Raw genomic sequence first — 20048 nt, forward strand, 5'->3', positions numbered from 1 at the left:
TTATTCCTCTAAGTGCTGAAAAAATATATTAGCCTTGAAAGCCTGCAAGCCTCACAGCTCCTAGAGCCCTCGATAAATGGCTCATGGGAATATGAGACAAGCAAATGATCGAGGTTGAATATATTTTCAGACAGCACATGGACGATCTCGATTCTTCCCTCCCTTTTGCAAAGTTCCTAAAATCCAAGCCCTTGGTTTTGGAGTAGAACTTTAAACATCTGTTTATTGATATTTATAATATTTAGAAGTATTTAGTGCTTAGTGTAGGAAATTGTGTTACTGATTGGGGGGTTGGGTTGGGGGCGAAACCGTACTCAAGCAGCACCCACAATCATTGTCTGTGTGAAGTCACAAGCAAACTCCAAATTAACCTGTGCTTAATCCCTCTGGGAGCTTGGCACAAGCAGCCAGGCTTAACTTCGAACAGTAATGAAGCAAATACACAAAAGAAGAGAACTCCCACTCCAACTTAGAACAAGCATTTGCAATGCAAATAGGTCTCGCATTTGCAAGCATGTGAGCTATTGGCATTGTTAATGACAATACCTTTTGTTTGTGTTTTGAAAACCTGAAAACGGTTCGTAAACACGCACTTTGTACTTATAGTCCTTGCATACGAGAAGCAAGGCTTGCAGTAAAAGGGGTGCAGTTACTGCCAGCCTTGATTCTTGTAAGCAACGACTAGAAGTGCAAATTGTGTATTTACTCACAGCTTGCAGGTTTTCAAAACACGTAAATAAAAGACATTGTCATTTGCAATGCCAATAGCTCAAACTCTCGCAAATTTGAGACCTATTGCATTGCAAATGCTTATTTTTTGTAGGCACCGCGAGATTGAGTGATTTGTTCAGAATCACAAGATGCAGAGCAGACGCTGAGACTCGAACCCGCTTCCCCAGCTCCATAGTGGGCGGCTCTAGCAACATTCTCTCCCCATGTGACCTTGTATATGGTAATCTGCTGCCCACGTAAAGCTCCTTTAATGCCACTGCGCCGAGTCTGCGCTCTTGGAACTGCAAAAAATACATGCAGTAAACAATGGCCCGCAGAAAGGAACTGCCTGGCACTGGCATGGCAATGAAGTCGCCCTATTAAAATCCACTCAAGCAGGCAGTGACATGAAGTGAGCCACAAGGTGGTGCCAGAGACCGGTGTTGTGTAATATCTGGTATCCCCACGGTATCGTGTATCCCCTGGACTTCGGGACTTTTCGGAAACGAAACTCAGCCCGGGCAGGTTCAGACAGAAGCAGCTGATCACTGCTCGGGCTGAGTTAGGGGATACACGATTGAACAGCATGCCAATTGCCAAACTCGGCTCTGGCGAAAAAAATCACCTGAAACATTTGCACTAAGAGAGACGGACAGAAATAAATAGAGAGATTGAATCGTAATGGAAATGGCAATTAATTAATAAACATTGTGAAAGCAAAGAAACTATTGCTGAAGCATATCGAATTGTAACGAAATAAGACGAGGGGAAGAGAATAGAAACAATTGGCAGGGGTTCAAATAAGGGGAAAAATAATATCAAAACGAGCGAAAGATTAAAGGGTAAAAAAAAGGCAATGAAAAAAGCAAAGTATTAAGATGGGGAAAGAAAGTGTTTTGATTTTCATATAATGAATATGTTGCAAGGTGTTAATGACAAACATATAACTTGCACAATACGTTGAATAACAGTGCATGTTTAGTTTGACTCATACAACATACTTGGCATTTTACCAGCTGCCCTATCTTTCTGTGTCCATGCTAATTAAACAAGCATTGGCAACGCAATCATTCTCATACTGTTGTGAAAGTTAGAGCTATTGAGTTGTAAATGACAATTTTTTAAAATTATTTTTTGGGTTGAGCCTGGGCAGCGCATGCGCTACTCTGTGGCATGATGTATTGGAGCATGGAATAGAAGCCCCGCCCACTCTCCTCCCATATTTGCCATTGGATTTTGTCATTGTCCTTCGTAAATGCTGGTTTCTGATTCGTTAATAGGTTTGTAAGTCCCTCCTTAGAACCGCCTTGTCTTCATTTGTAACCTCCCATGAGGACTGGCCCTTTTACTTCAGTTGTTACACGGTACATCTTTCTTAGTCTGTAAGCACTATTTTCTTTAATGAGTTTCTCCTACTGCAGGCACAACATGCTTTCCTGCAAAATTCAGTGCGCCATGCGTGCTTTCACCTTCCAAGCAGCCAGAGATAATGGCGGCCGCTTCTTTGAATAGGTCTCGCATTTACAAGAGTTTGAACTATTGGCTTTGTAAATTACTATGACTTTTATTTATGTGTTAATTAGCAATACAGACAAATAAAAGTCATTGTCATTTACAATGCCAATAGCTTAAACTCTGGCAAATGCGACACCTATTGCATTACAAATGCTTGTCATACATGGTTCCTGGTGGCACACATTCTGATGTTCGTTTCTCATATTGCTGGTTTTCGTACACAGATACTGGTGCACGCTTGTGTCTCAGGCTACACAGCACACATTCTGGGACTAGTTCCCTTACTGCCTTTGTTCGTACACGGATCCTGGTGCACGCTGGTGGCTCACGGCATTCATTCTGGTGCCAGCTTCCTAAGTGGCAGGTTTTTGACAGGAATTCTGGTTCACGCTCATGTCACTCACAGCACACTCTAATGCTGGTTTTCCACGTAACAGAGCAGGATTTCCTCCACAAATCCTGGTGCGCTTGTGTTGCATGCTGCACAGCACACTCTAATGCTACTTTTCCACATGTCTGTTTTTTATGCACAGATTCTGGTGCACGCTCATGCTGCACAGTACACACTAATGCTGGTTTTCCACAGGGGTATTTTTTAATGCATTTATCCTGGTGCACGCTCGTGTCCCACGTTGCACAGCACACACTAATGCTGGTTTTTCACAGGGCTGGTTTTAATGCACGGGTCCTGGTGAACGCTCATGTCTCGTGCTGCACAGAAAACTCTAATGCTAGTTTCCCGCTTGGCTGGTTTTCACACACAGATACTGGTGCACGCTCATGCCTCATGCTGCACAGAAAACTCTAATGCTGGTTTCCCACACAGCTGGTTTACGTGCACGGATCCTGGTGCACGCTCATGCCTCATGCTGCACAGCACACTCTAATGCTGGTTTCCCACACGACTGGTTTTCTCCCACTGATCCTGGTACACACTCATGCCTCACACTGCAAAGCAAACACTAATGATAGTTTTCATACATGGACCCTGGTGCATGCTCGTGTCTCACGTTGCACAGCACACACTAATGCTGGTTTTTCACAGGGCTGGTTTTAATGCACGGGTCCTGGTGAACGCTCATGTCTCGTGCTGCACAGAAAACTCTAATGCTAGTTTCCCGCTTGGCTGGTTTTCACACACAGATACTGGTGCACGCTCATGCCTCATGCTGCACAGAAAACTCTAATGCTGGTTTCCCACACAGCTGGTTTACGTGCACGGATCCTGGTGCACGCTCATGCCTCATGCTGCACAGCACACTCTAATGCTGGTTTCCCACACGACTGGTTTTCTCCCACTGATCCTGGTACACACTCATGCCTCACACTGCAAAGCAAACACTAATGATAGTTTTCATACATGGACCCTGGTGCATGCTCGTGTCTCATGCTTCACAGCGCACTCTAATGCTGGTTTTCCATAATGCTGGTTTTAAGGCACAGGTCCTTGTGTACACTTGTGTCTCACGCTGCACAGCACACTTTAATGCTGGTTTCCCACATGGCTGGTTTTCACGCACGGAACCTGGTGCACGCTTATGCCTCATGCTGCACAGCACAATCTAATGCTGGTTTTCAAATGAGTTTCTCCTGCTGCAGGCAGAACAGGCTTTCCTTCAACATTCAGCGCTCCATGCGTGCTTTCACTTTCCAAGCAGCCCGGGACAATAGCGGCTGCTTCTTTGAAAGGAAATAGGTCTCCTATTTACAAGAGTTTGAGCTACTAGCATTGTAAATGACAATGGGGGATATTCTCAAGAACGTGTGATAATTATCGCAAACTTAACGCAACTTTCAACATCACAGTCTATCATGGGAATATAACGCAGTGTTAATGTGGTATTCTCAACACAGTGGTATTATGTGGCAAATGACCATGGCAAAATTAACACGATGCCTGAAAAATGAGAAACACTAACGCGAAAAAAGCGGCGATGTCCCAAACCGTGATACAATATTCAGTGATTACCAGCGACAGGCCTGGAATTCCCACGCGTCATGTGGGAAAATGCACTACAAAAGCAGAGAAGAAAACTGTGAGATGACAATGTACGAGTACAACCTCACATCATCTGTGACGTAGTACAAATGTCCACTGACCCGCATCAAAAAGGCATCTCCTCACAAACAGCCACAATGTACATTGACATGCAGTCCATATGTAAACTTCGCCAATGCGTAAACATACATGGAACACACTGTGAAACTGCATCTCCCCTTTACATTGCAGAGGGACAATCAACACCTCCTGCAGAGAAGACCCTACATCACGTCATTGATGATGGAGATGACCCCCAGGACAACAACGAACTCCAACGGTTCATGGACAACCTCCAAACCCCACCTCCAGTAGCAGGGCAGCCCAGCACCATCGAGGTGAGCCCACCCCCCTGCACAGACCACACAGCAGAAATCACCCACCACCACGTCTGGCTCCCAGCAAGCACCTCACCGAAGAACACATGGCGTTTCAACGCCGTGTGTTAGACCGCCAGAAAGAGCTGGCTGAACAGGTGCGGGTGGGGTTAGGCCTCATGGCAGCCAAACTAGATGCCACACGTGGGTTTCTAAGTCCCATCAGGGACCACTCACACTCCCTAACAGACACCCACAGTCCGCCCCATGCCCTCCAACAATTCATGGCTGGCGTCGCTGGAGTCATGACTCGGAGACAACAACAACTGTCTAGTCAGAGTGGCTACAGCGATGTCATCCGTGATTTGGGAAACATAAGGAGGGTCATGGAGAACATGGAACGGATGCAGGCGCAAAGGATGGCTAACACAGCTGCACACGAGCAAGCTGTAGATAAGATCGTCCATGCCCTGCAGATCCTCATCATGGGAGTGATGCTACAAGACAGTGCGCAGATAAATGCTGCTGCTACTTCTACATCCACATCTTCGGCCCCTGATGTGTCAGTGTCACACACTGCTGCAGACCAAACACCACCACCCACATGTGAGGCACATGAAACATCAGAGGACGAAGATAAGGATGAATCTGCCTTAGTGGTAAGAAGGAAGCCGTAGCACTCATCTCCGCCATATGGCTTGTTTTTGCTTGGTTCTGCACTCTGCATCATGCTCTGGAAAAACACCTTCCACAGGCCCCCGATACACTCTACGACACTAACCTTGGACCTTGACATGGACTGCCATATTTTGCTTGCTTAAGAATGACACAGCAATCAGCCTGCGGACTGGACTCTTCCCCTTCCGAGTAACTTGTCAATCCCAAAGGAGTCTGGCTGGCCCTCCACGTGGCAACATTGTAAAGTGTTGCCCGCATGGCCCAGTACTAAGACAGCTTCAACACTCCACTGAATGTGAATAATACATACTAATACACACAGATGTGTCATGTCTATGATTAATCAAGTATGAAAGCATGGATGAATGTAGTGGCAGTGATTTCCCCTTAAGTCTATGTTCCTTATGTCGTGGGACTTGAATCACAGGGTGCAACCCTGCATCAAGGTGGTACATATCTGACCCAAAAAGAAGGCCTGTTGTCAATTGTAGGTCACAAATGACAGCCTATATGTAATGATTTGGGACACGTGAAACGCTGATGAGTGGGATTCCGTACTATCTTTGACACACAGAAATGCCATTTTGAATACGTGACACCCAAAACAGCCTCTCTGTACAGAGGTGACACACCAACCATCTATTTTAAAATTATGAGACTGTTAGCACTACTTGTTGCACTTACACTTGTCAGAGTGACGTGCCTGTACAGAGGAGTGACATGCACTCAGGGAATGTGTGTTGGAATGAGTTTATTTGCACATGCTGTGCATGTGGTCATTTTGGACTGCCCCTGATTGGTAAGGACTGTGACAATGTGACGTGCTCATGTGAAGAAATTGTCAATGATGGTGTTCCTACGAGCTATTTATGCTGCGGCTGCAGTGGGGTGTGGTCCACCTGCCTCATCTTCCTCATCATCGTCCGGTGCATCTGGCACTTGTATCCATGCGGCATTGGTGCATACACATATGTTGTGCAACACACAACATGCAACGATGATATTGCATACGATGTCTGGGCTGTACAAGAGTCTTCCACCTGTGATGTCCAGAGACCTGAAACGTGACTTCAACACGCCAAATGTGCGTTCCACGACGCCCCTAGTGCGTTTGTGGGCCGCATTGTACTGTCTCTGGGCCAGTGTGTTCGGGGCTCGGAGGGATGTCATCATCCAAGGGCAGAGTGCATATCCTTGATCACCTGTGGCAGTGCAGAGAGACATGAGTCAATAGTTAGTTATGCATGATGTGTTGGCAGGCTCACTGGTTCATTGGTGTGTGATATGTGTAACTAAATGATTCCTGTTTGACATGTACTGATGGTAGCAAATGAGGGGCATCAATGTGTATTACGTAGCCTCACTGCTGCTCCCCCTCGAGCCTATTTACTAGTGTGCGCAGCGCAGTTGCATCACTTGCACTCCTACGGCACATCATTTTCATGCCTCTCTGTGCATGTCCACAAGCCTGACAATGACACTGTGATGTTGTGCGTTGAAGGTGGGCGGCCACGTGTGTGTGTAGGCCTATGGTAAGGATTGGGCAGACACAGATGTAGAGTTCATGGCTTGCTGCACTCGCGATGCGGTTGTTGGTAGACCTTTGGCTTATGCTGAGGTAATAGCGACACACACACAGCAGTTGGCATGTATGATCCCTGACCCCGAGCGGGCTTGCGCTCCCTCATTTTCCCCTTCGGCTGAGCCCGCACTCCCGGGGCATTCTACATTGCAACATTGTCCATTGTGGGGCAGGTGGCGCCGATACTAGAACAGAGACACACGCATTAGTTACTTCCTTGGCAAGGCCAATACTTAACCACACCCAGAGCCTCGGGTTGATGAACCACACCCCTACGCTGGACTGTTGTACGCCAGTCCACTCCGCTTACGCTTACTGGGGGGTACGACGCAGCTACATGTCCCAGGTCTACCCCACTGCCTGAGGTGACATGGTTGCTTCCGCTGTACACAGCACAATGTTATGTGTTAGGGCCCAGGGCCCTCATGCATACATATTAACCACACGGTCATAGTTTGTGGAACTGGCTACGGGCACGTGCGCCCGGTCCCTTTTATTGCCAGGGTCACATGTCCAGTGACGCCTGTGCTAGATGAGTGTGGGGTGAGTGTAAGCCAGCCCTCAGGGAGTGGTTGGTGCAGGCAACAACTACAACAGTGATCAGACAATCAGAAGTTCAAAGTTCAAACAGCAAGGGTCCATGACTTGAGCTGCACAGAGTTAGTGGCCCCAGATGCACTGCGGCCGGCACAGGCACACCGCCACGGGACGGTGACTTGCGGTGCACTGAGGTAGGGACACGAGAGCTGAGCGGGTCCTCGTCGATGTTCAAGGTGAATGTCGTGGAGGGTTTCGGGGGACAGTGGAAGGTGTTCTTCCAGGGCATGATGCAGAGGGCAGAACCAAGCAGGAACAGGCAATATGGAGGAGATGAATGCTGCAGACTCATTCTTAACACCAAGTCAGTATCAGCTACATGATGATGGAGACAACCCCAGGCCATATACTCAGACGCCACCAAAGTTCAACCAGAGAGTGTCCATGAATTTCGTGGCGCAGAGTTAGTGGCACCAGAGCTGAAAGGGGATGCAGTCTGCGATGAGGTCTGTACAATGATATAAACTCTGACATAATTAAATCAAGACTCCTTTCCAAATGTGTGACCTACTCGACCGCAGTGTAGGCCGGAGGCAGCGGTCAGAAGGGGCCCAAAGCCACGTGTCGTCGGCTTGTGATGCACAGAGTTAGTGGCAACAGAGCAGTTGTTGGTAGTGTTCGAACACCTCCGTAACGATGATCCTTTTTTCCTCCGGACTGAACCGCGTCTTCCTCTTATTCCTCTCCCTGCGTACAATGATACAAACTCTGTCATGAATAAATCAAGACTCAGTTCCAAATGTGTGACCTACTTGACCGCAGTTTAGGCTGAAGGCAGTTGTCAGCAAGGGACCACAGACCGGTGTTGTTGGAATGCTATGCACAGAGTTGGTGGCACCACAGCAGAGGAAGTATAGTGATATAAATGCGGCCTTTGACATATGAACTTGGCCATCATGATATCAAGACTCAGTTCCAAATGTGTGACCTACTAGACCTCAATGTAAGCCGGAGGCAGCGGCAGAGTAATTAAACGAGAAAGGATAATTGCGGGCCTGTGTTGCAGAGGCCGTGATGGTCTGAGGAGGCTGCCAAGGTCGCGGGCCTCAGGCTTGGAGCTTGCACAGGCACGTGGTGGGCCCTCTTTGACACACGCCGGTGTTGGAAGGTGAGCAGTGAGGCCTGGGTGCGCAGGGGTGGGCAAGACGGGTATGGGGACCAGCAGCCTGGGGTGCAGCAGGAGCGCAGGCGTCGGCCTCATGACAGGGTGAGAGGCGCCGCCCTGGCAGACACGTTGGCCATTCCAGAAGAGAACCACGCCCAGAGCAATGTGCTTTTTATTCACACCCCTACGCTAGCCTGGCGTACGCCGGGCCAGCCCACTCTGCTCACGCTTACAGGGGGGACGTAACAAGATACTTTTCCGCAATCTTCCCCACTGGCTGAGGTAACATGGTTGCGTCCACTGTCCACTACACTCCAAACACCAGCAGTGTATGTCAACATGGATATGTCTGTGGTCTGCATACTAAAGTCTCTCTGGCACATCCACGCCACACTTGGTATTGTGTACATTCTCATTCATGGGTCACTTGCCTCCTTCGCACATGCCTGTTCCCACCTCTCCCCACACTCTGCTATTGTGTGGCTGAGGTGCCATGCCATTGATGGCTTATGTACATGGCTAGCCGAGGTTACTACAGTAAGTTGTGCTGTCATGTCTGGTATGTGGACATGTTGTTTGGCATGATGGATGTGAGTTTGTAACATGTGCATCCCCAGAGTTGTGAGTTGCATGACTGTGGAGTTGAGGTGTGCGGTGTGCGCGAAGAGCAGGGGCGACAGTGGGCAACCCTGCCTCGTGCCTCTACTTACTTTGCAAGCAGCAGAGATCAACCCTCCCGTTCTGACCCTGGCCATGGAGTCGTCATACAAGATCGCTGTCCATTCCACAATTCTGCGCTCTCCCAGGCCAAACGCCCTCAGGACCACGAACAGATATGGCCACTCTAGACTATCGAAGGCCTTCTTTATGTCAACCGTAAAAATACAAGCCTCCTCCATGCAATATGTGTCCGCCCACAAGATACGCAGTAGCCTCCGTACGTTCATCGCAGTGTTCCTAGTTGGGATAAATCCCGCTTGGTCCACGTGAACTAACGTCGATATGTGGGCCATTAGCCGACTAGCCAGGATTCAGCTTAGTATATTATAGTCCAGATTAAGCATGGCAAGCGGTCTGTATGCAGTCCGGTCCCAGGCCGGTTTAGCCGGTTTGAGGAGAGGCACGTTGATTGCCTGCCTTGTGGAAGCAGGAAGACAACCCTCCCGTTGCGCCTTGTTATTTATTACGACTAGCTTCGGGGCCAGGATATCTACAAATTCAGAATAGAATTCCATTGGAAGGCCGTCCGTCCTCGGTGTCTTGTTTCTAGCCATATGCTTGATAGCGCTACGCACTTCCCCCACATCTTTACCAAGCTCCTCCGCCGCCTCGTTATCAATCTGGGGGAGTTCTATCCCCTCTAAGAACCCCGTTCCGTTGGCAGCCCCAGGATCAAGCCTACTCTGATAAAGAGTGGTATAGTCCAGAAAGTGTGTGTTGATGGCTTGTTGAGTATAAGACGCCACCCCCGATCCTGAATCTCCAGGATCGGTGCACCTCTACACGCGGGGTTCACCAACCACGCCAGCAGTGCCCCAGACTTGTCCCGTTCTGCTTGGGCCCGAGTGGTGTAGGCCCTACGATCAACGGAGCGCAGCCTTTCCACCTGTGTCGCCACCTCCTCGCGCGCTGCAAGCAGGTCTTCCTGCCTATCGGCCATTCTGGTCTCTCCTTTTACAGGTCACGGAGCCTATTCTCTGCCCGCAGCACATCCTGTGTCAACACCTTTTGGACTTCCACCACCTACCCAATGGAATGCCCTCTGATTACACTTTTGAATGCGTCCCATTCGATAAGTAGGTTCGATGCAGACCCAGCATTATCTAGGAAGTAGTCATCAATCGCAGAGCCAATCGTGTTTTTAAACTCCAAATCTTCTAGCGCCTCCTGTCTCAAACGCCAAGTAGGCATGGCGGGCCTCACCCATATTCAATCCAGCGATATTAGCAACGGGTTATGATCAGAAATCTGGTCAATTATTCACTATGGGTAATCCTTCCGTGGACATCTGGAGAGCAAAGAAACGAGTCCAGACGAACATGTAACTCGTGCAACCCAGAGAAGTATGAGTAGTCCCTATCTCCCGGGTGGTGAGCCCTCCAAGTATCTATCAGTCCCCACTGGGACTGCCACGCCCACGTAGTCACTGCAAGTCTGTGCATGGGAGCATCTGGGAGAGGTGGATGAGAGCGATCCAGGTCCACGTCAGCAATGCAATTAAAGTCACCCCTCAGCAGCACTGAACCTGTCAACAGGGGCGCCAGCTTCCCGGAGAGGCACGCAACGAAAGCATCTTGGTTTACGTTGAGGGCGTAGGCCTACTCCAGCGTTTCTCGGGTTAGAAGATTCAATTTGACATCGCCTTATGTTGGATGGAGGAGCACAGTATTTCTATACCAAATGGCACCCTTCCTTTTGCTTTCCAACATCATTTACTATGGGGATACTGTTGGACTTGGCCCTTTTTGCAGGGTCATCCCTAAACTTTTTGCCTTTCTACTAGCCTTTTCTCTGACATGGTGTTGGTGGTTTTAGGCCCCTGGGTACTTTAGCACTACTGTCCAGTGTAAAGTGCATGTGCTCTGTGTTACATATGGTAAGATTGGTCTAGACCTGTTTGGCCTATTTTACCTGTTGTAAAGTGGTATCTCATATACCCAGGGCTGGTAAATTAAATGCTACTGGTGGGCTTGCAGCGCTGAATGCGCCACCCTCAAGTAGCCTTGCAAACCTATCTCAGGCCTCTGCCATTGCAGGGCCTTTGCGCACAGTGTTACTGCCGCTGTGACGTGGCACCTAAAGTGTGTGTCATGTCTGTGACCCCCCTTTTACTGCATGTCAGTCACCCCTAAGGTAGGCCGTAGCTAGCCCTATGGGCAGGGTGCATTGTAGGTAGAAGATAGGACATGTACCTTAAGTGTGTGACATGTGTGACATGTCCTGGTAGTGACAAACAGCCATTTTGGTTTCTCACTACTGTGGGGCTGGCCTCCGATAGGAATGCATTGGGGATACCCTGATAAGTGTTTCAGTGGTAATTCCTGATATGAGAGGAGCAGCGTGGTCGGGTTTAGTATATTTGGAATGGTAACAATAAATGCTGCGCAATGGTGTGCACAGATTTATTATAACTATTTTAGACATACCACTTTTAGAAGTTGGCATTTCTGTGTGCTATGTGTTTGCCTGCCTGATGTCTGGCTTTTGAGTGACAGGGGCTGGGAGGTGTGTGTGGCTCCAGGAGGGGCAGAGTGAGTCAGCACTAGGCTGAATAGGACATCTACATTTGGAGTAGTCGGAGGAGTAGTCCCCTGACCCTGAATAGGATTGTGCCTGCTCTGTACAATGCTGGCTTCGCCCCCTGTGGTGTGTCTGATCACCGAGCCTCCACCTGACAAAGGGGAAGAGGAGCCTGGTAAACAGAGTGCTCCAATTCCCCCCTGAACCAGTTTTTACTGGTTCCCCCAAATCCTGTACTGCAGACAAAGGAATGTTTAGTATAAATATAGGGGCTGGTGACCCCATGAATTTTGTGCTGTTCCCTGACTTGTTGGGGGCGTGCTGCTGCTAGGGGCCCAGGAGGAACCGCCACAGGGTATTGCCTCCCTGCTGGAGGGCCCTGTGTGCTGGCCTCCCTGGGCCCAGCTATGCCCCACGGACCTAAGGACTTTTGTTGCATCCAGCGCCTCGTGAGCGCTGTATTTTTCTTGCCCCAGATGAGGAGCGCGTGGGCTTTGCAACACGGAGCTGCAGCCCTGTTAGAGGGAATCCCGACGTGGGGATTCCCCCGCATTTTGTGCCTTTTTAGGCGGGAGCCTACCCCACTTTATGAATATTCTATCAGCGGGTGCCCACCCCGCATTATGGTGCCTTATTAGACCCCAAGGGAGATTTCTTCAGTCCTCCGGTCTTGAGCAGAGTGTCGAAGGTCCAGGATTCAGTGTCAGAGTTTCATCCAGGGTAATCTAAAGTCCTAAGGACAGGGGTCCCATACTTACACTAAGGTAGGGGGTTGGACATACTCTGGGGACCCACCTATGGGAGGGTTTGGAAAGAGGGGTGGCTACACCCATTTCCTTTGTCCAGTTTCGTGCCAGAGCAGGGGCTGGAAGCCCCTGGACCGGTTTGAGCTGGACTATGCACAGGGACACCAAGTGTGCCCCCAGTGCAGGACTTCAAAGCACTCAGAGAGTGCTCCCACCCAGCCCTAATACACATAAGCCTGTCTGGGAGCTGGTTACACCTCCCTGTGACAGGAAACCTATTGTCCAGGCATCCCCTGCCTGAGTATCAGTCAGCAGCAGGAGGCCAGACCCGTGTCTGTCGCTGCAGCATCCATTTTGTGATGCCAGGGCTCTATTAAGTTTCTACTGGGTATACCAGTGCTGCCATGTCTCTCCCTCTAGAAGCGTGGGATCATACTCCCACACCAGTTACTGGTGTGGGGGTATTATTCCAAGGTGTTTGACACCAAACATGACATGTTTCTGTGCAGCCAGTCCAAAGTTAGCATTTATCGTTTGGTTATAATGCACTTAAGAGTATATGGTCAAGCTGCACTACCAACAGCATCAGAGAAGGGTCTCCGAATGCTGCAGAGGGGCTCTGCTCATGCAGGGGCACCCTCTCACATAGGAACCAAACACTTTGCCTTCAGGATTGATAAGGCCTGCCATAGGACTGACTTATAGGTTTATATGTGGGTATAATGTGAGATATAGTGAACCTATATCTCAGTAAGGAGTGCTTGCACCACCTTACCCAGGCTGCAGTAGCAGACCTGTGGTGTCATTTTGGGTGGTTTTCCAGGGGTGGCATAATACATGCTTCAGCCCCTGGTACGCCTCTGGGGTACCTATGCCCTGGGTACATAGTATACCATATACTAGGGGCTTACAAGGGCACCTCAGTTCCAATCCGAACTGTACCTAAAGTACATGGAATCATTTTAGAGAGGAAGCAGCTAGGCTGGGGCCCTGATTAGCAGGGTCCCAGCAAGACTAAAGTCGGAAAACAGTGAAACACCAGCAAAAAGTGGGGGTAAACATGTAAAGCAGATCTTACTCTCCTACACAGGGCAGCTGCAACGTTGGCCGCATTTTTGTTGTAGAGTCACTGAGTGGGACAGGAGTGGCACAGTCATGCCAGGGCCTTGTAGTGTAGTTCCTATATCCCTGATAGGCTCTGCGCATTGGAATAATATACACTATAGTTTTGACACAGGACTGAGGTCAGTATGTCTCTATTGAGTACATTAAACTTAATTACTTGTGTGTGCCAGCTAACTCAGAGGTCACTAGAAATTTCTCCAATATACAAGAAGGGATTCGTTTCTGACAACCGCATAAACATGACAACTTTGTTTCCCTTAGAGTCGAAACAATCTCAGAACCGTGGAAACAATAGATAACAGTTTCACTGAGTCAATCGTGCATGCTTGGTTTCTACAGAGATGAACAGAAACAGAGAGCTGGCCGTTTCAATAAAAAAGGGTTTATTGAACAGTCTTATTTCTCATGCAAGAGATATGAACTGCTTCAATCGTAAGACAGGATGCGAACTACAATACGTACAGGGTTAGCAGTAAGATAAACGAATACTGCAAAGAGAATGGTTTGTAGCTATGACATATCAATAAAATACATACATAAATAACCCAGGCTAAAATGTGAATACTCATCTGATGCTTCTAAATAGTTCTACCCCAGTGTACCTAACCTAAGTGTAGTACGAGGTAAGAAGTAGATGCTGTTTTCTAAAGTATAGCTAGCTATAGTTTTAGTTTTGCCAAGAGTTGCCAAAAGTTTCTCTATGTTCTAGTCTGCTCCATACCTTAGAATGTGTGAGGTTGGAATCTCTTTCTGGGACTCGATATCTAACACCCCGCAAGGGGAGTCAGAAACACTGGAGCTGGATTCTCTGCGAGGAGGATTACAGCGTCTAGTCAGTGCGTCAGGCGGGAACTCGATCTCCTTCCGAACTTGTCGTGGCGAACCGCAAGTAGGCAGTCGAACTGGACCGTACCGGAACCGTGGTTTGCCAGGGCAAGTGCAGGTATATTTATACCTTGAAGGTGTTTAGGAATGCCTGAATTGACGTAAAAGCCGGGCATTGGAACGTCATGAATGAACCCCTAAGGAATAGATGTTCATGCATAATAAATGAGTTCTTGGAGAAATCAATATACAAGCAAGGGAAATTCCCAAAGGCTTAAGAGTCTGGTTTTTCAAGAACACACTGTGACGTGGATTGACGGATGTAGGAGACCATGCCTGTATTTGGTTAGCATGGACAATGCCTAAATAAGGGCTGGATTTTCTATACCTAAATAAGGGCAATGTGAATTGTACCTATATGAGGGCATAAATCGGGAAACCTATATACGGAATCTAAATCTACACACAACAGCCTCTTGATTAATTACCCACAGCTGCCCCGCACCAGCGCGGGCAGCTGCAATGATTGGCACTATTGTTTTAGAGTCCCAGTGTGGACTCCTGAGGGCACTGAAGCACCAGTGCCTGATTCTTTTCCCGCAACATGGGGCACATTTGCTTACAGAGTCCCAGTGGAGACCCACCCAGAGGACACAGTGAAACATTTTGCTTCACAGATGCACAGCATTTAGTGGCAGCTGCAACGTTTAGGCCAGCGCAATTGCGCACTTTTGGATTCTGCTGCGGTGGCAGCACGCCCTGACATTTAGGACATAGTGCATTTGAGCCCTTTGAGAAGGCCAGTTGGCCAGGGGTCAATCAGGTTGGTAGGGCGCCAGGCCCTAATGTGATTTATGTTCTAAAATGCTAAATGTGTTTTATGCACCATGATTTATGCCTCTGATGTTTATGTTTAGGAGGTTATTCCCTAATCTGAGGTTTAGCTGTATGAGATTATTGCATAATGTGGTTTATGCTTGTGAGGTTTTTCTCTACTGTGATTTATGCCTCTAATCTGGGATTTATGCTTATGCGATTATTGCATAATGTGTTTATGCCGGTGAGGATATTATTACCTAATGTGTTTAGGCTTATGAGGTTGGCACAGAATGTATTTTAAGCCTGATATGATACTGATTGCATAATATGATTTATGTTTCAGGATATAATGCTGAGTACAGTGTTTTGCCAGTAGTTACTGATTGTGTTCTACATTTACTAATTGTGCTTGTGATGGTTCGGTTCTGACAGTGGCCCAATTGGCCCTGTCATGTGTATATAATCTCCTGTACATATTGCCTAGTGCCAGTTAGCACAGTGTATATGGTGTGATTACAACTCTAATGTGTTTTCGATAATATAAAGGCTATTTCTATATATAACCTTGTGTGGAGTTCCTTTTGTGGTGTGCCTAGTATTTTGTTGCTGTGTGTGTGTTGCACAAACGCTTTACACATTGCCTCTGGGATAAGCCTCACTGCTCGTGCCAAGCTACCAAGGGGGTGAGCAGGGGTTATCTTCAGCGTGTAACTCCCTTGACCTGACTAGAGTGGTGGTTTCTGCCTCACTTAGGCGCAAGCCCTAGCCAACCAGAAATCCCATATCTAACAGATACCAAATATTATGGCTCACGCATTGCGGTAATATCTTGTACCCCCTATGTTTCATGGGTTACCCTTTAGCCATTGACTAGTTGAAATTGCCTATTGTTTGATAGCAGACTACAGTATCTTTTCACATTTTGTACCTAATTCCACAAGATTTTGCATCCATACCCTTAGGGGATACCAACTATAATACTTTATACGGTCGATAATAGTTGGTATCCCCAGTGTTTCTCGGGTTAGAAGTTACCAGGATTCAATTTGGCTGCACCTTATGTTGGATGCAGGAGCAAGGTATTTCTATACCAAATATCCCCCTTCCTTTTGCTTTCCAACATCATTTACTATGGGGATACCAAATATTAGGATACCAACTATAAATGCCTGTACGGCCTATAATATTTGGTATCCCCAGTGTTTCTCAGGTTAGAAATTACCAGGATTAAATTTGACTTCGCCTTATGTTGAATGGGGGAGGACAGTATTCCTATACCAAAGAGCACCCTTCCTTTTGCTATCCAATATCATTTACTAAGGGGATACCAAATATTATGGCTCACACATTGCCATAATATCTCGTATCCCCTATGTTTCACGAGTTACCCATGTGCCATTGAATAGTTGAGATTGCCTTTTGTTTGCTAGCAGACTACAGTATCTTTACATCATTCCACGAGAGTTTGCATCCGTACCCTTAGGGGATACCAAATTTAATAGCCTATACGGCCTATGATATTTGATATCCCCATTGTTTCTTGGGTTAGAATTACCAGTATTCAATTTGAATTTGCCTTATGTTGGATGCAGGAGCACACTATTTCTACAGCAAATAACACCCTTCTGTTTGCTTTCCAATATAATTTACTAAGGGGATACCAAATATTATGGCTCTCGCATTGCCATAATATCTCGCATCCCCTATGTTTCATGGTTTACCCTTTAGCCATTGACCAATTGAGTTTGCATTTTATTTGATAGCAGACAACAGTATCTTTTCACATTTTGTACTTCATTCCACAAGATGTTGCATCTGGTACACTTAGGGGACACCAAATATAATAACCTATACGGCCTATAAAATTTGGTATCCCCGGCGTTTCTTGGGTTAGAAGTTACCAGGATTCAATTTGACATCACCTTATGTTGGAAGGAAGAGCACAGTATTTATAAACCAAATAGCACCTTTTTTTGCTTTCCAACATCATTTACTGTCGGGATACCAAATATTATGTCTGACGCATTGCCGTAATATCTCTTATCCCCTATGTTTCATGGGTTACACTTTAGCCACTGACCAATTGGATTTCCCTTTTATTTGATAGCAGACTATAGTATCTTTTCACATTTTGTACATCATTTCACAAGATTTTGCCTCTTTGCCTCCGGTACCCTTAGGGGATACTACATTTAATAGCCTATACGGCCTATAATATTTGGTATCCCAGGTGTTTCTCGGGTTCGAAGTCACCAGGCTTCAATTTGACATCGCATTATGTTGGATGGAGGAGCACAGTATTTGCATACCAAATAGCACCCTTCCTTTTGCTTTGCAACGTCATTTACCATGGGGATACCAAATAATATGGCTCACGCATTGTTGTAATATCCCGTATCCCCTATGTTTCATGGGTTACATTTTGAGCCATTGAATAGTTGAAATTGCCTTTTGTTTGATAGCAGACTATAGTATCTTTTCATATTTTGTACATCATTCCACAAGATTTTGCATTCGCACCGTTAGGTGATACAAACTATAGTAGCCTATACGGACTATAATGTTGAGTATCCCCAGTGTTTCTCGGGTGAGAAGTTTTATCAGGATTCAATTTGACTTCGCCTTATATTGGATGGGGGAGCAAGGTATTTCTATACCAAATAGCACCCTTCCTTTTGCTTTCCCACATCATTAACTAAAGGGATGCCAAATATTATGACTCACACATAGCCATATTATGTTGTATCCTCTATGATTCATGGATTACAATTTAGCCATTGACCAATTGAATTTGCTTTTTATTTGATAGCAGACTACAGTATCTTTTCACATTTTGTATATCATTCCACAAGATTTTACATCCGGAACCCTTAGGGGATACCAAATATAATAGCCTAAAGGGCCTATAATATTTGGTATCCCCAGCCTTTCTCTGGTTACAAGTTACCAGGATTCAATTTGACATCGACTTATGTTGGATGGAGGAGCACATTATTTCTATAACAAATAGCACCCTTCCTTTTGCTTTCCATCATCATTTACTCTGGGGAAATCAAATATTATGGCTCACGCATTGTTGTAATATCTTGTATCCCCTATGTTTCATGGGTTACCCTTTGAGCCATTGAATAGTTGAAATTGCCTTTTGTTTGATAGCAGACTACAGTATCTTTTCATATTTTGTACATCATTCCACAAGATTTTGCATTCGTACCCTTAGGTAATACCAACTATAATAGCCTATACGGCCTATATTATTTGGTATCCCCAGCGTTTCTCGAGTTAGAAGTTGGCAGGATTCAATCTGACACCGTCTAATGTTGGACAGAGGAGCACAGTATTTCTATACCAAATAGCACCCTTCCTTTTGCTTTCCAACATAATTTACTAAGGGGATACCAAATAATATGGCTCATGCATTGACATGATATCTTGTATCCCCTATGTTTCGTGTGTTACCCTTTAGCCATTAACCAATTGAATTTGCCTTTTATTTGATAGCAGACTACTGTATCTTTTCACATTTTGTACATCATTCCACAAGATTTTACATCCGATACCCTTAGGGGATACCAAATATAATAGCCTAAAGGGCCTATAATATTTGGTATGCCCAGAGTTTCTCGGGTTACAAGTTACCAGGATTCAATTTGACATCGACTTATGTTGGATGGAGGAGCACAGTATAGCTATACCAAATAGCACGGTTCCTTTTGCTTTCCATCATCATTTACTATGGGGGTACCAAATATTATGGCTCATGCATTGTTGTAATATCTTGTATGCCCTATGTTTCATGGGTTACATATTGAGCCATTGAATAGTTGAAATTGCCTTTGTTTGATAGCAGACTACAGTATCTTTTCATATTTTGTACATCATTCCACAAGATTTTGCATTCGTACCCTTAGGTGATACCAACTAATAATAGCCTATACAGACTATAATATTTGGTATCCCCAGTGTTTCTCGGTTTAGAAGTTACCAGGATTAAATTTGACTTCGCCTTATGTTGGATGGGGGAGGACAGTATTCCTATACCAAAGAGCACCCTTCCTTTTGCTATCCAACATCATTTACTAAGGGCATATCAAATATTATGGCTCACACATTGCCATAATATCTCGTATCCCCTATGTTTCATGGGTTACCAATGAGCCATTGAATAGTTGAGATTGCATTTTGTTTGATAGCATACTACAGTATCTTTTCACATTTTGTACATCATTCCACAAGATTTTGCATCCGGTATCCTTAGGGGATACTCAATATAATAACCTATACGGCCTATAATATTTGGTATCCCCAGCATTTCTCGGGTTAGAAGTTACTAGCGTTCAATTTGACATCGCCTTATGTTGGATGGGGGAGCACAGTATTCCTGTACCAAATAGCACCCTTCCTTTTGCTTTTCAACATAATTTACTATGGGGATAACAAATAATGTACCTCATGCATTGCTGTAATATCTTGTATCCCCTATGATTCATGGGTTACCCTTTAGCCATTGACTAGTTGAAATTGCCATTTGTTTGATAGCAGACTACAGTGTCTTTTCACATTTTGTACATCATTCCATACGATTTTGCATCCGGTACCTTTAGGGGATACCAAATATAACAGCCTGTATTGACTATAATATTTGGTATCCCCAGCGTTTCTTGGGTTAGAAGTTACCAGGGTTGAATTTGACATCGACTTTTGTTGGATGGGGGAGCACAGTATTCCCGTACCAAATAGCACCATTCCT

General features: G+C 46.2%; 1 long non-coding RNA gene across 3 annotated transcripts in view; it reads left to right on the plus strand.

Annotated features, from left to right (window-relative positions):
• Window positions 1-20048, plus strand: part of LOC146866624 (uncharacterized) — a 365191-nt gene that overhangs the window by 161677 nt on the left and 183466 nt on the right. The window contains exon 3 of one of the 3 annotated variants that reach the window (XR_014965657.1): window positions 4457-5174. The exons of the other annotated variants lie outside the window; for them this stretch is intronic. This is a non-coding gene — a long non-coding RNA (uncharacterized LOC146866624). Of the gene's footprint in view, window positions 1-4456; window positions 5175-20048 lie in introns of those variants that run through there. 3 annotated transcript variants of the gene reach the window in all.

This window comes from Triturus cristatus, chromosome 1_2 (genome assembly GCF_964204655.1).
Source record: "Triturus cristatus chromosome 1_2, aTriCri1.1, whole genome shotgun sequence".
Classification (NCBI taxonomy): domain Eukaryota; kingdom Metazoa; phylum Chordata; class Amphibia; order Caudata; family Salamandridae; genus Triturus; species Triturus cristatus.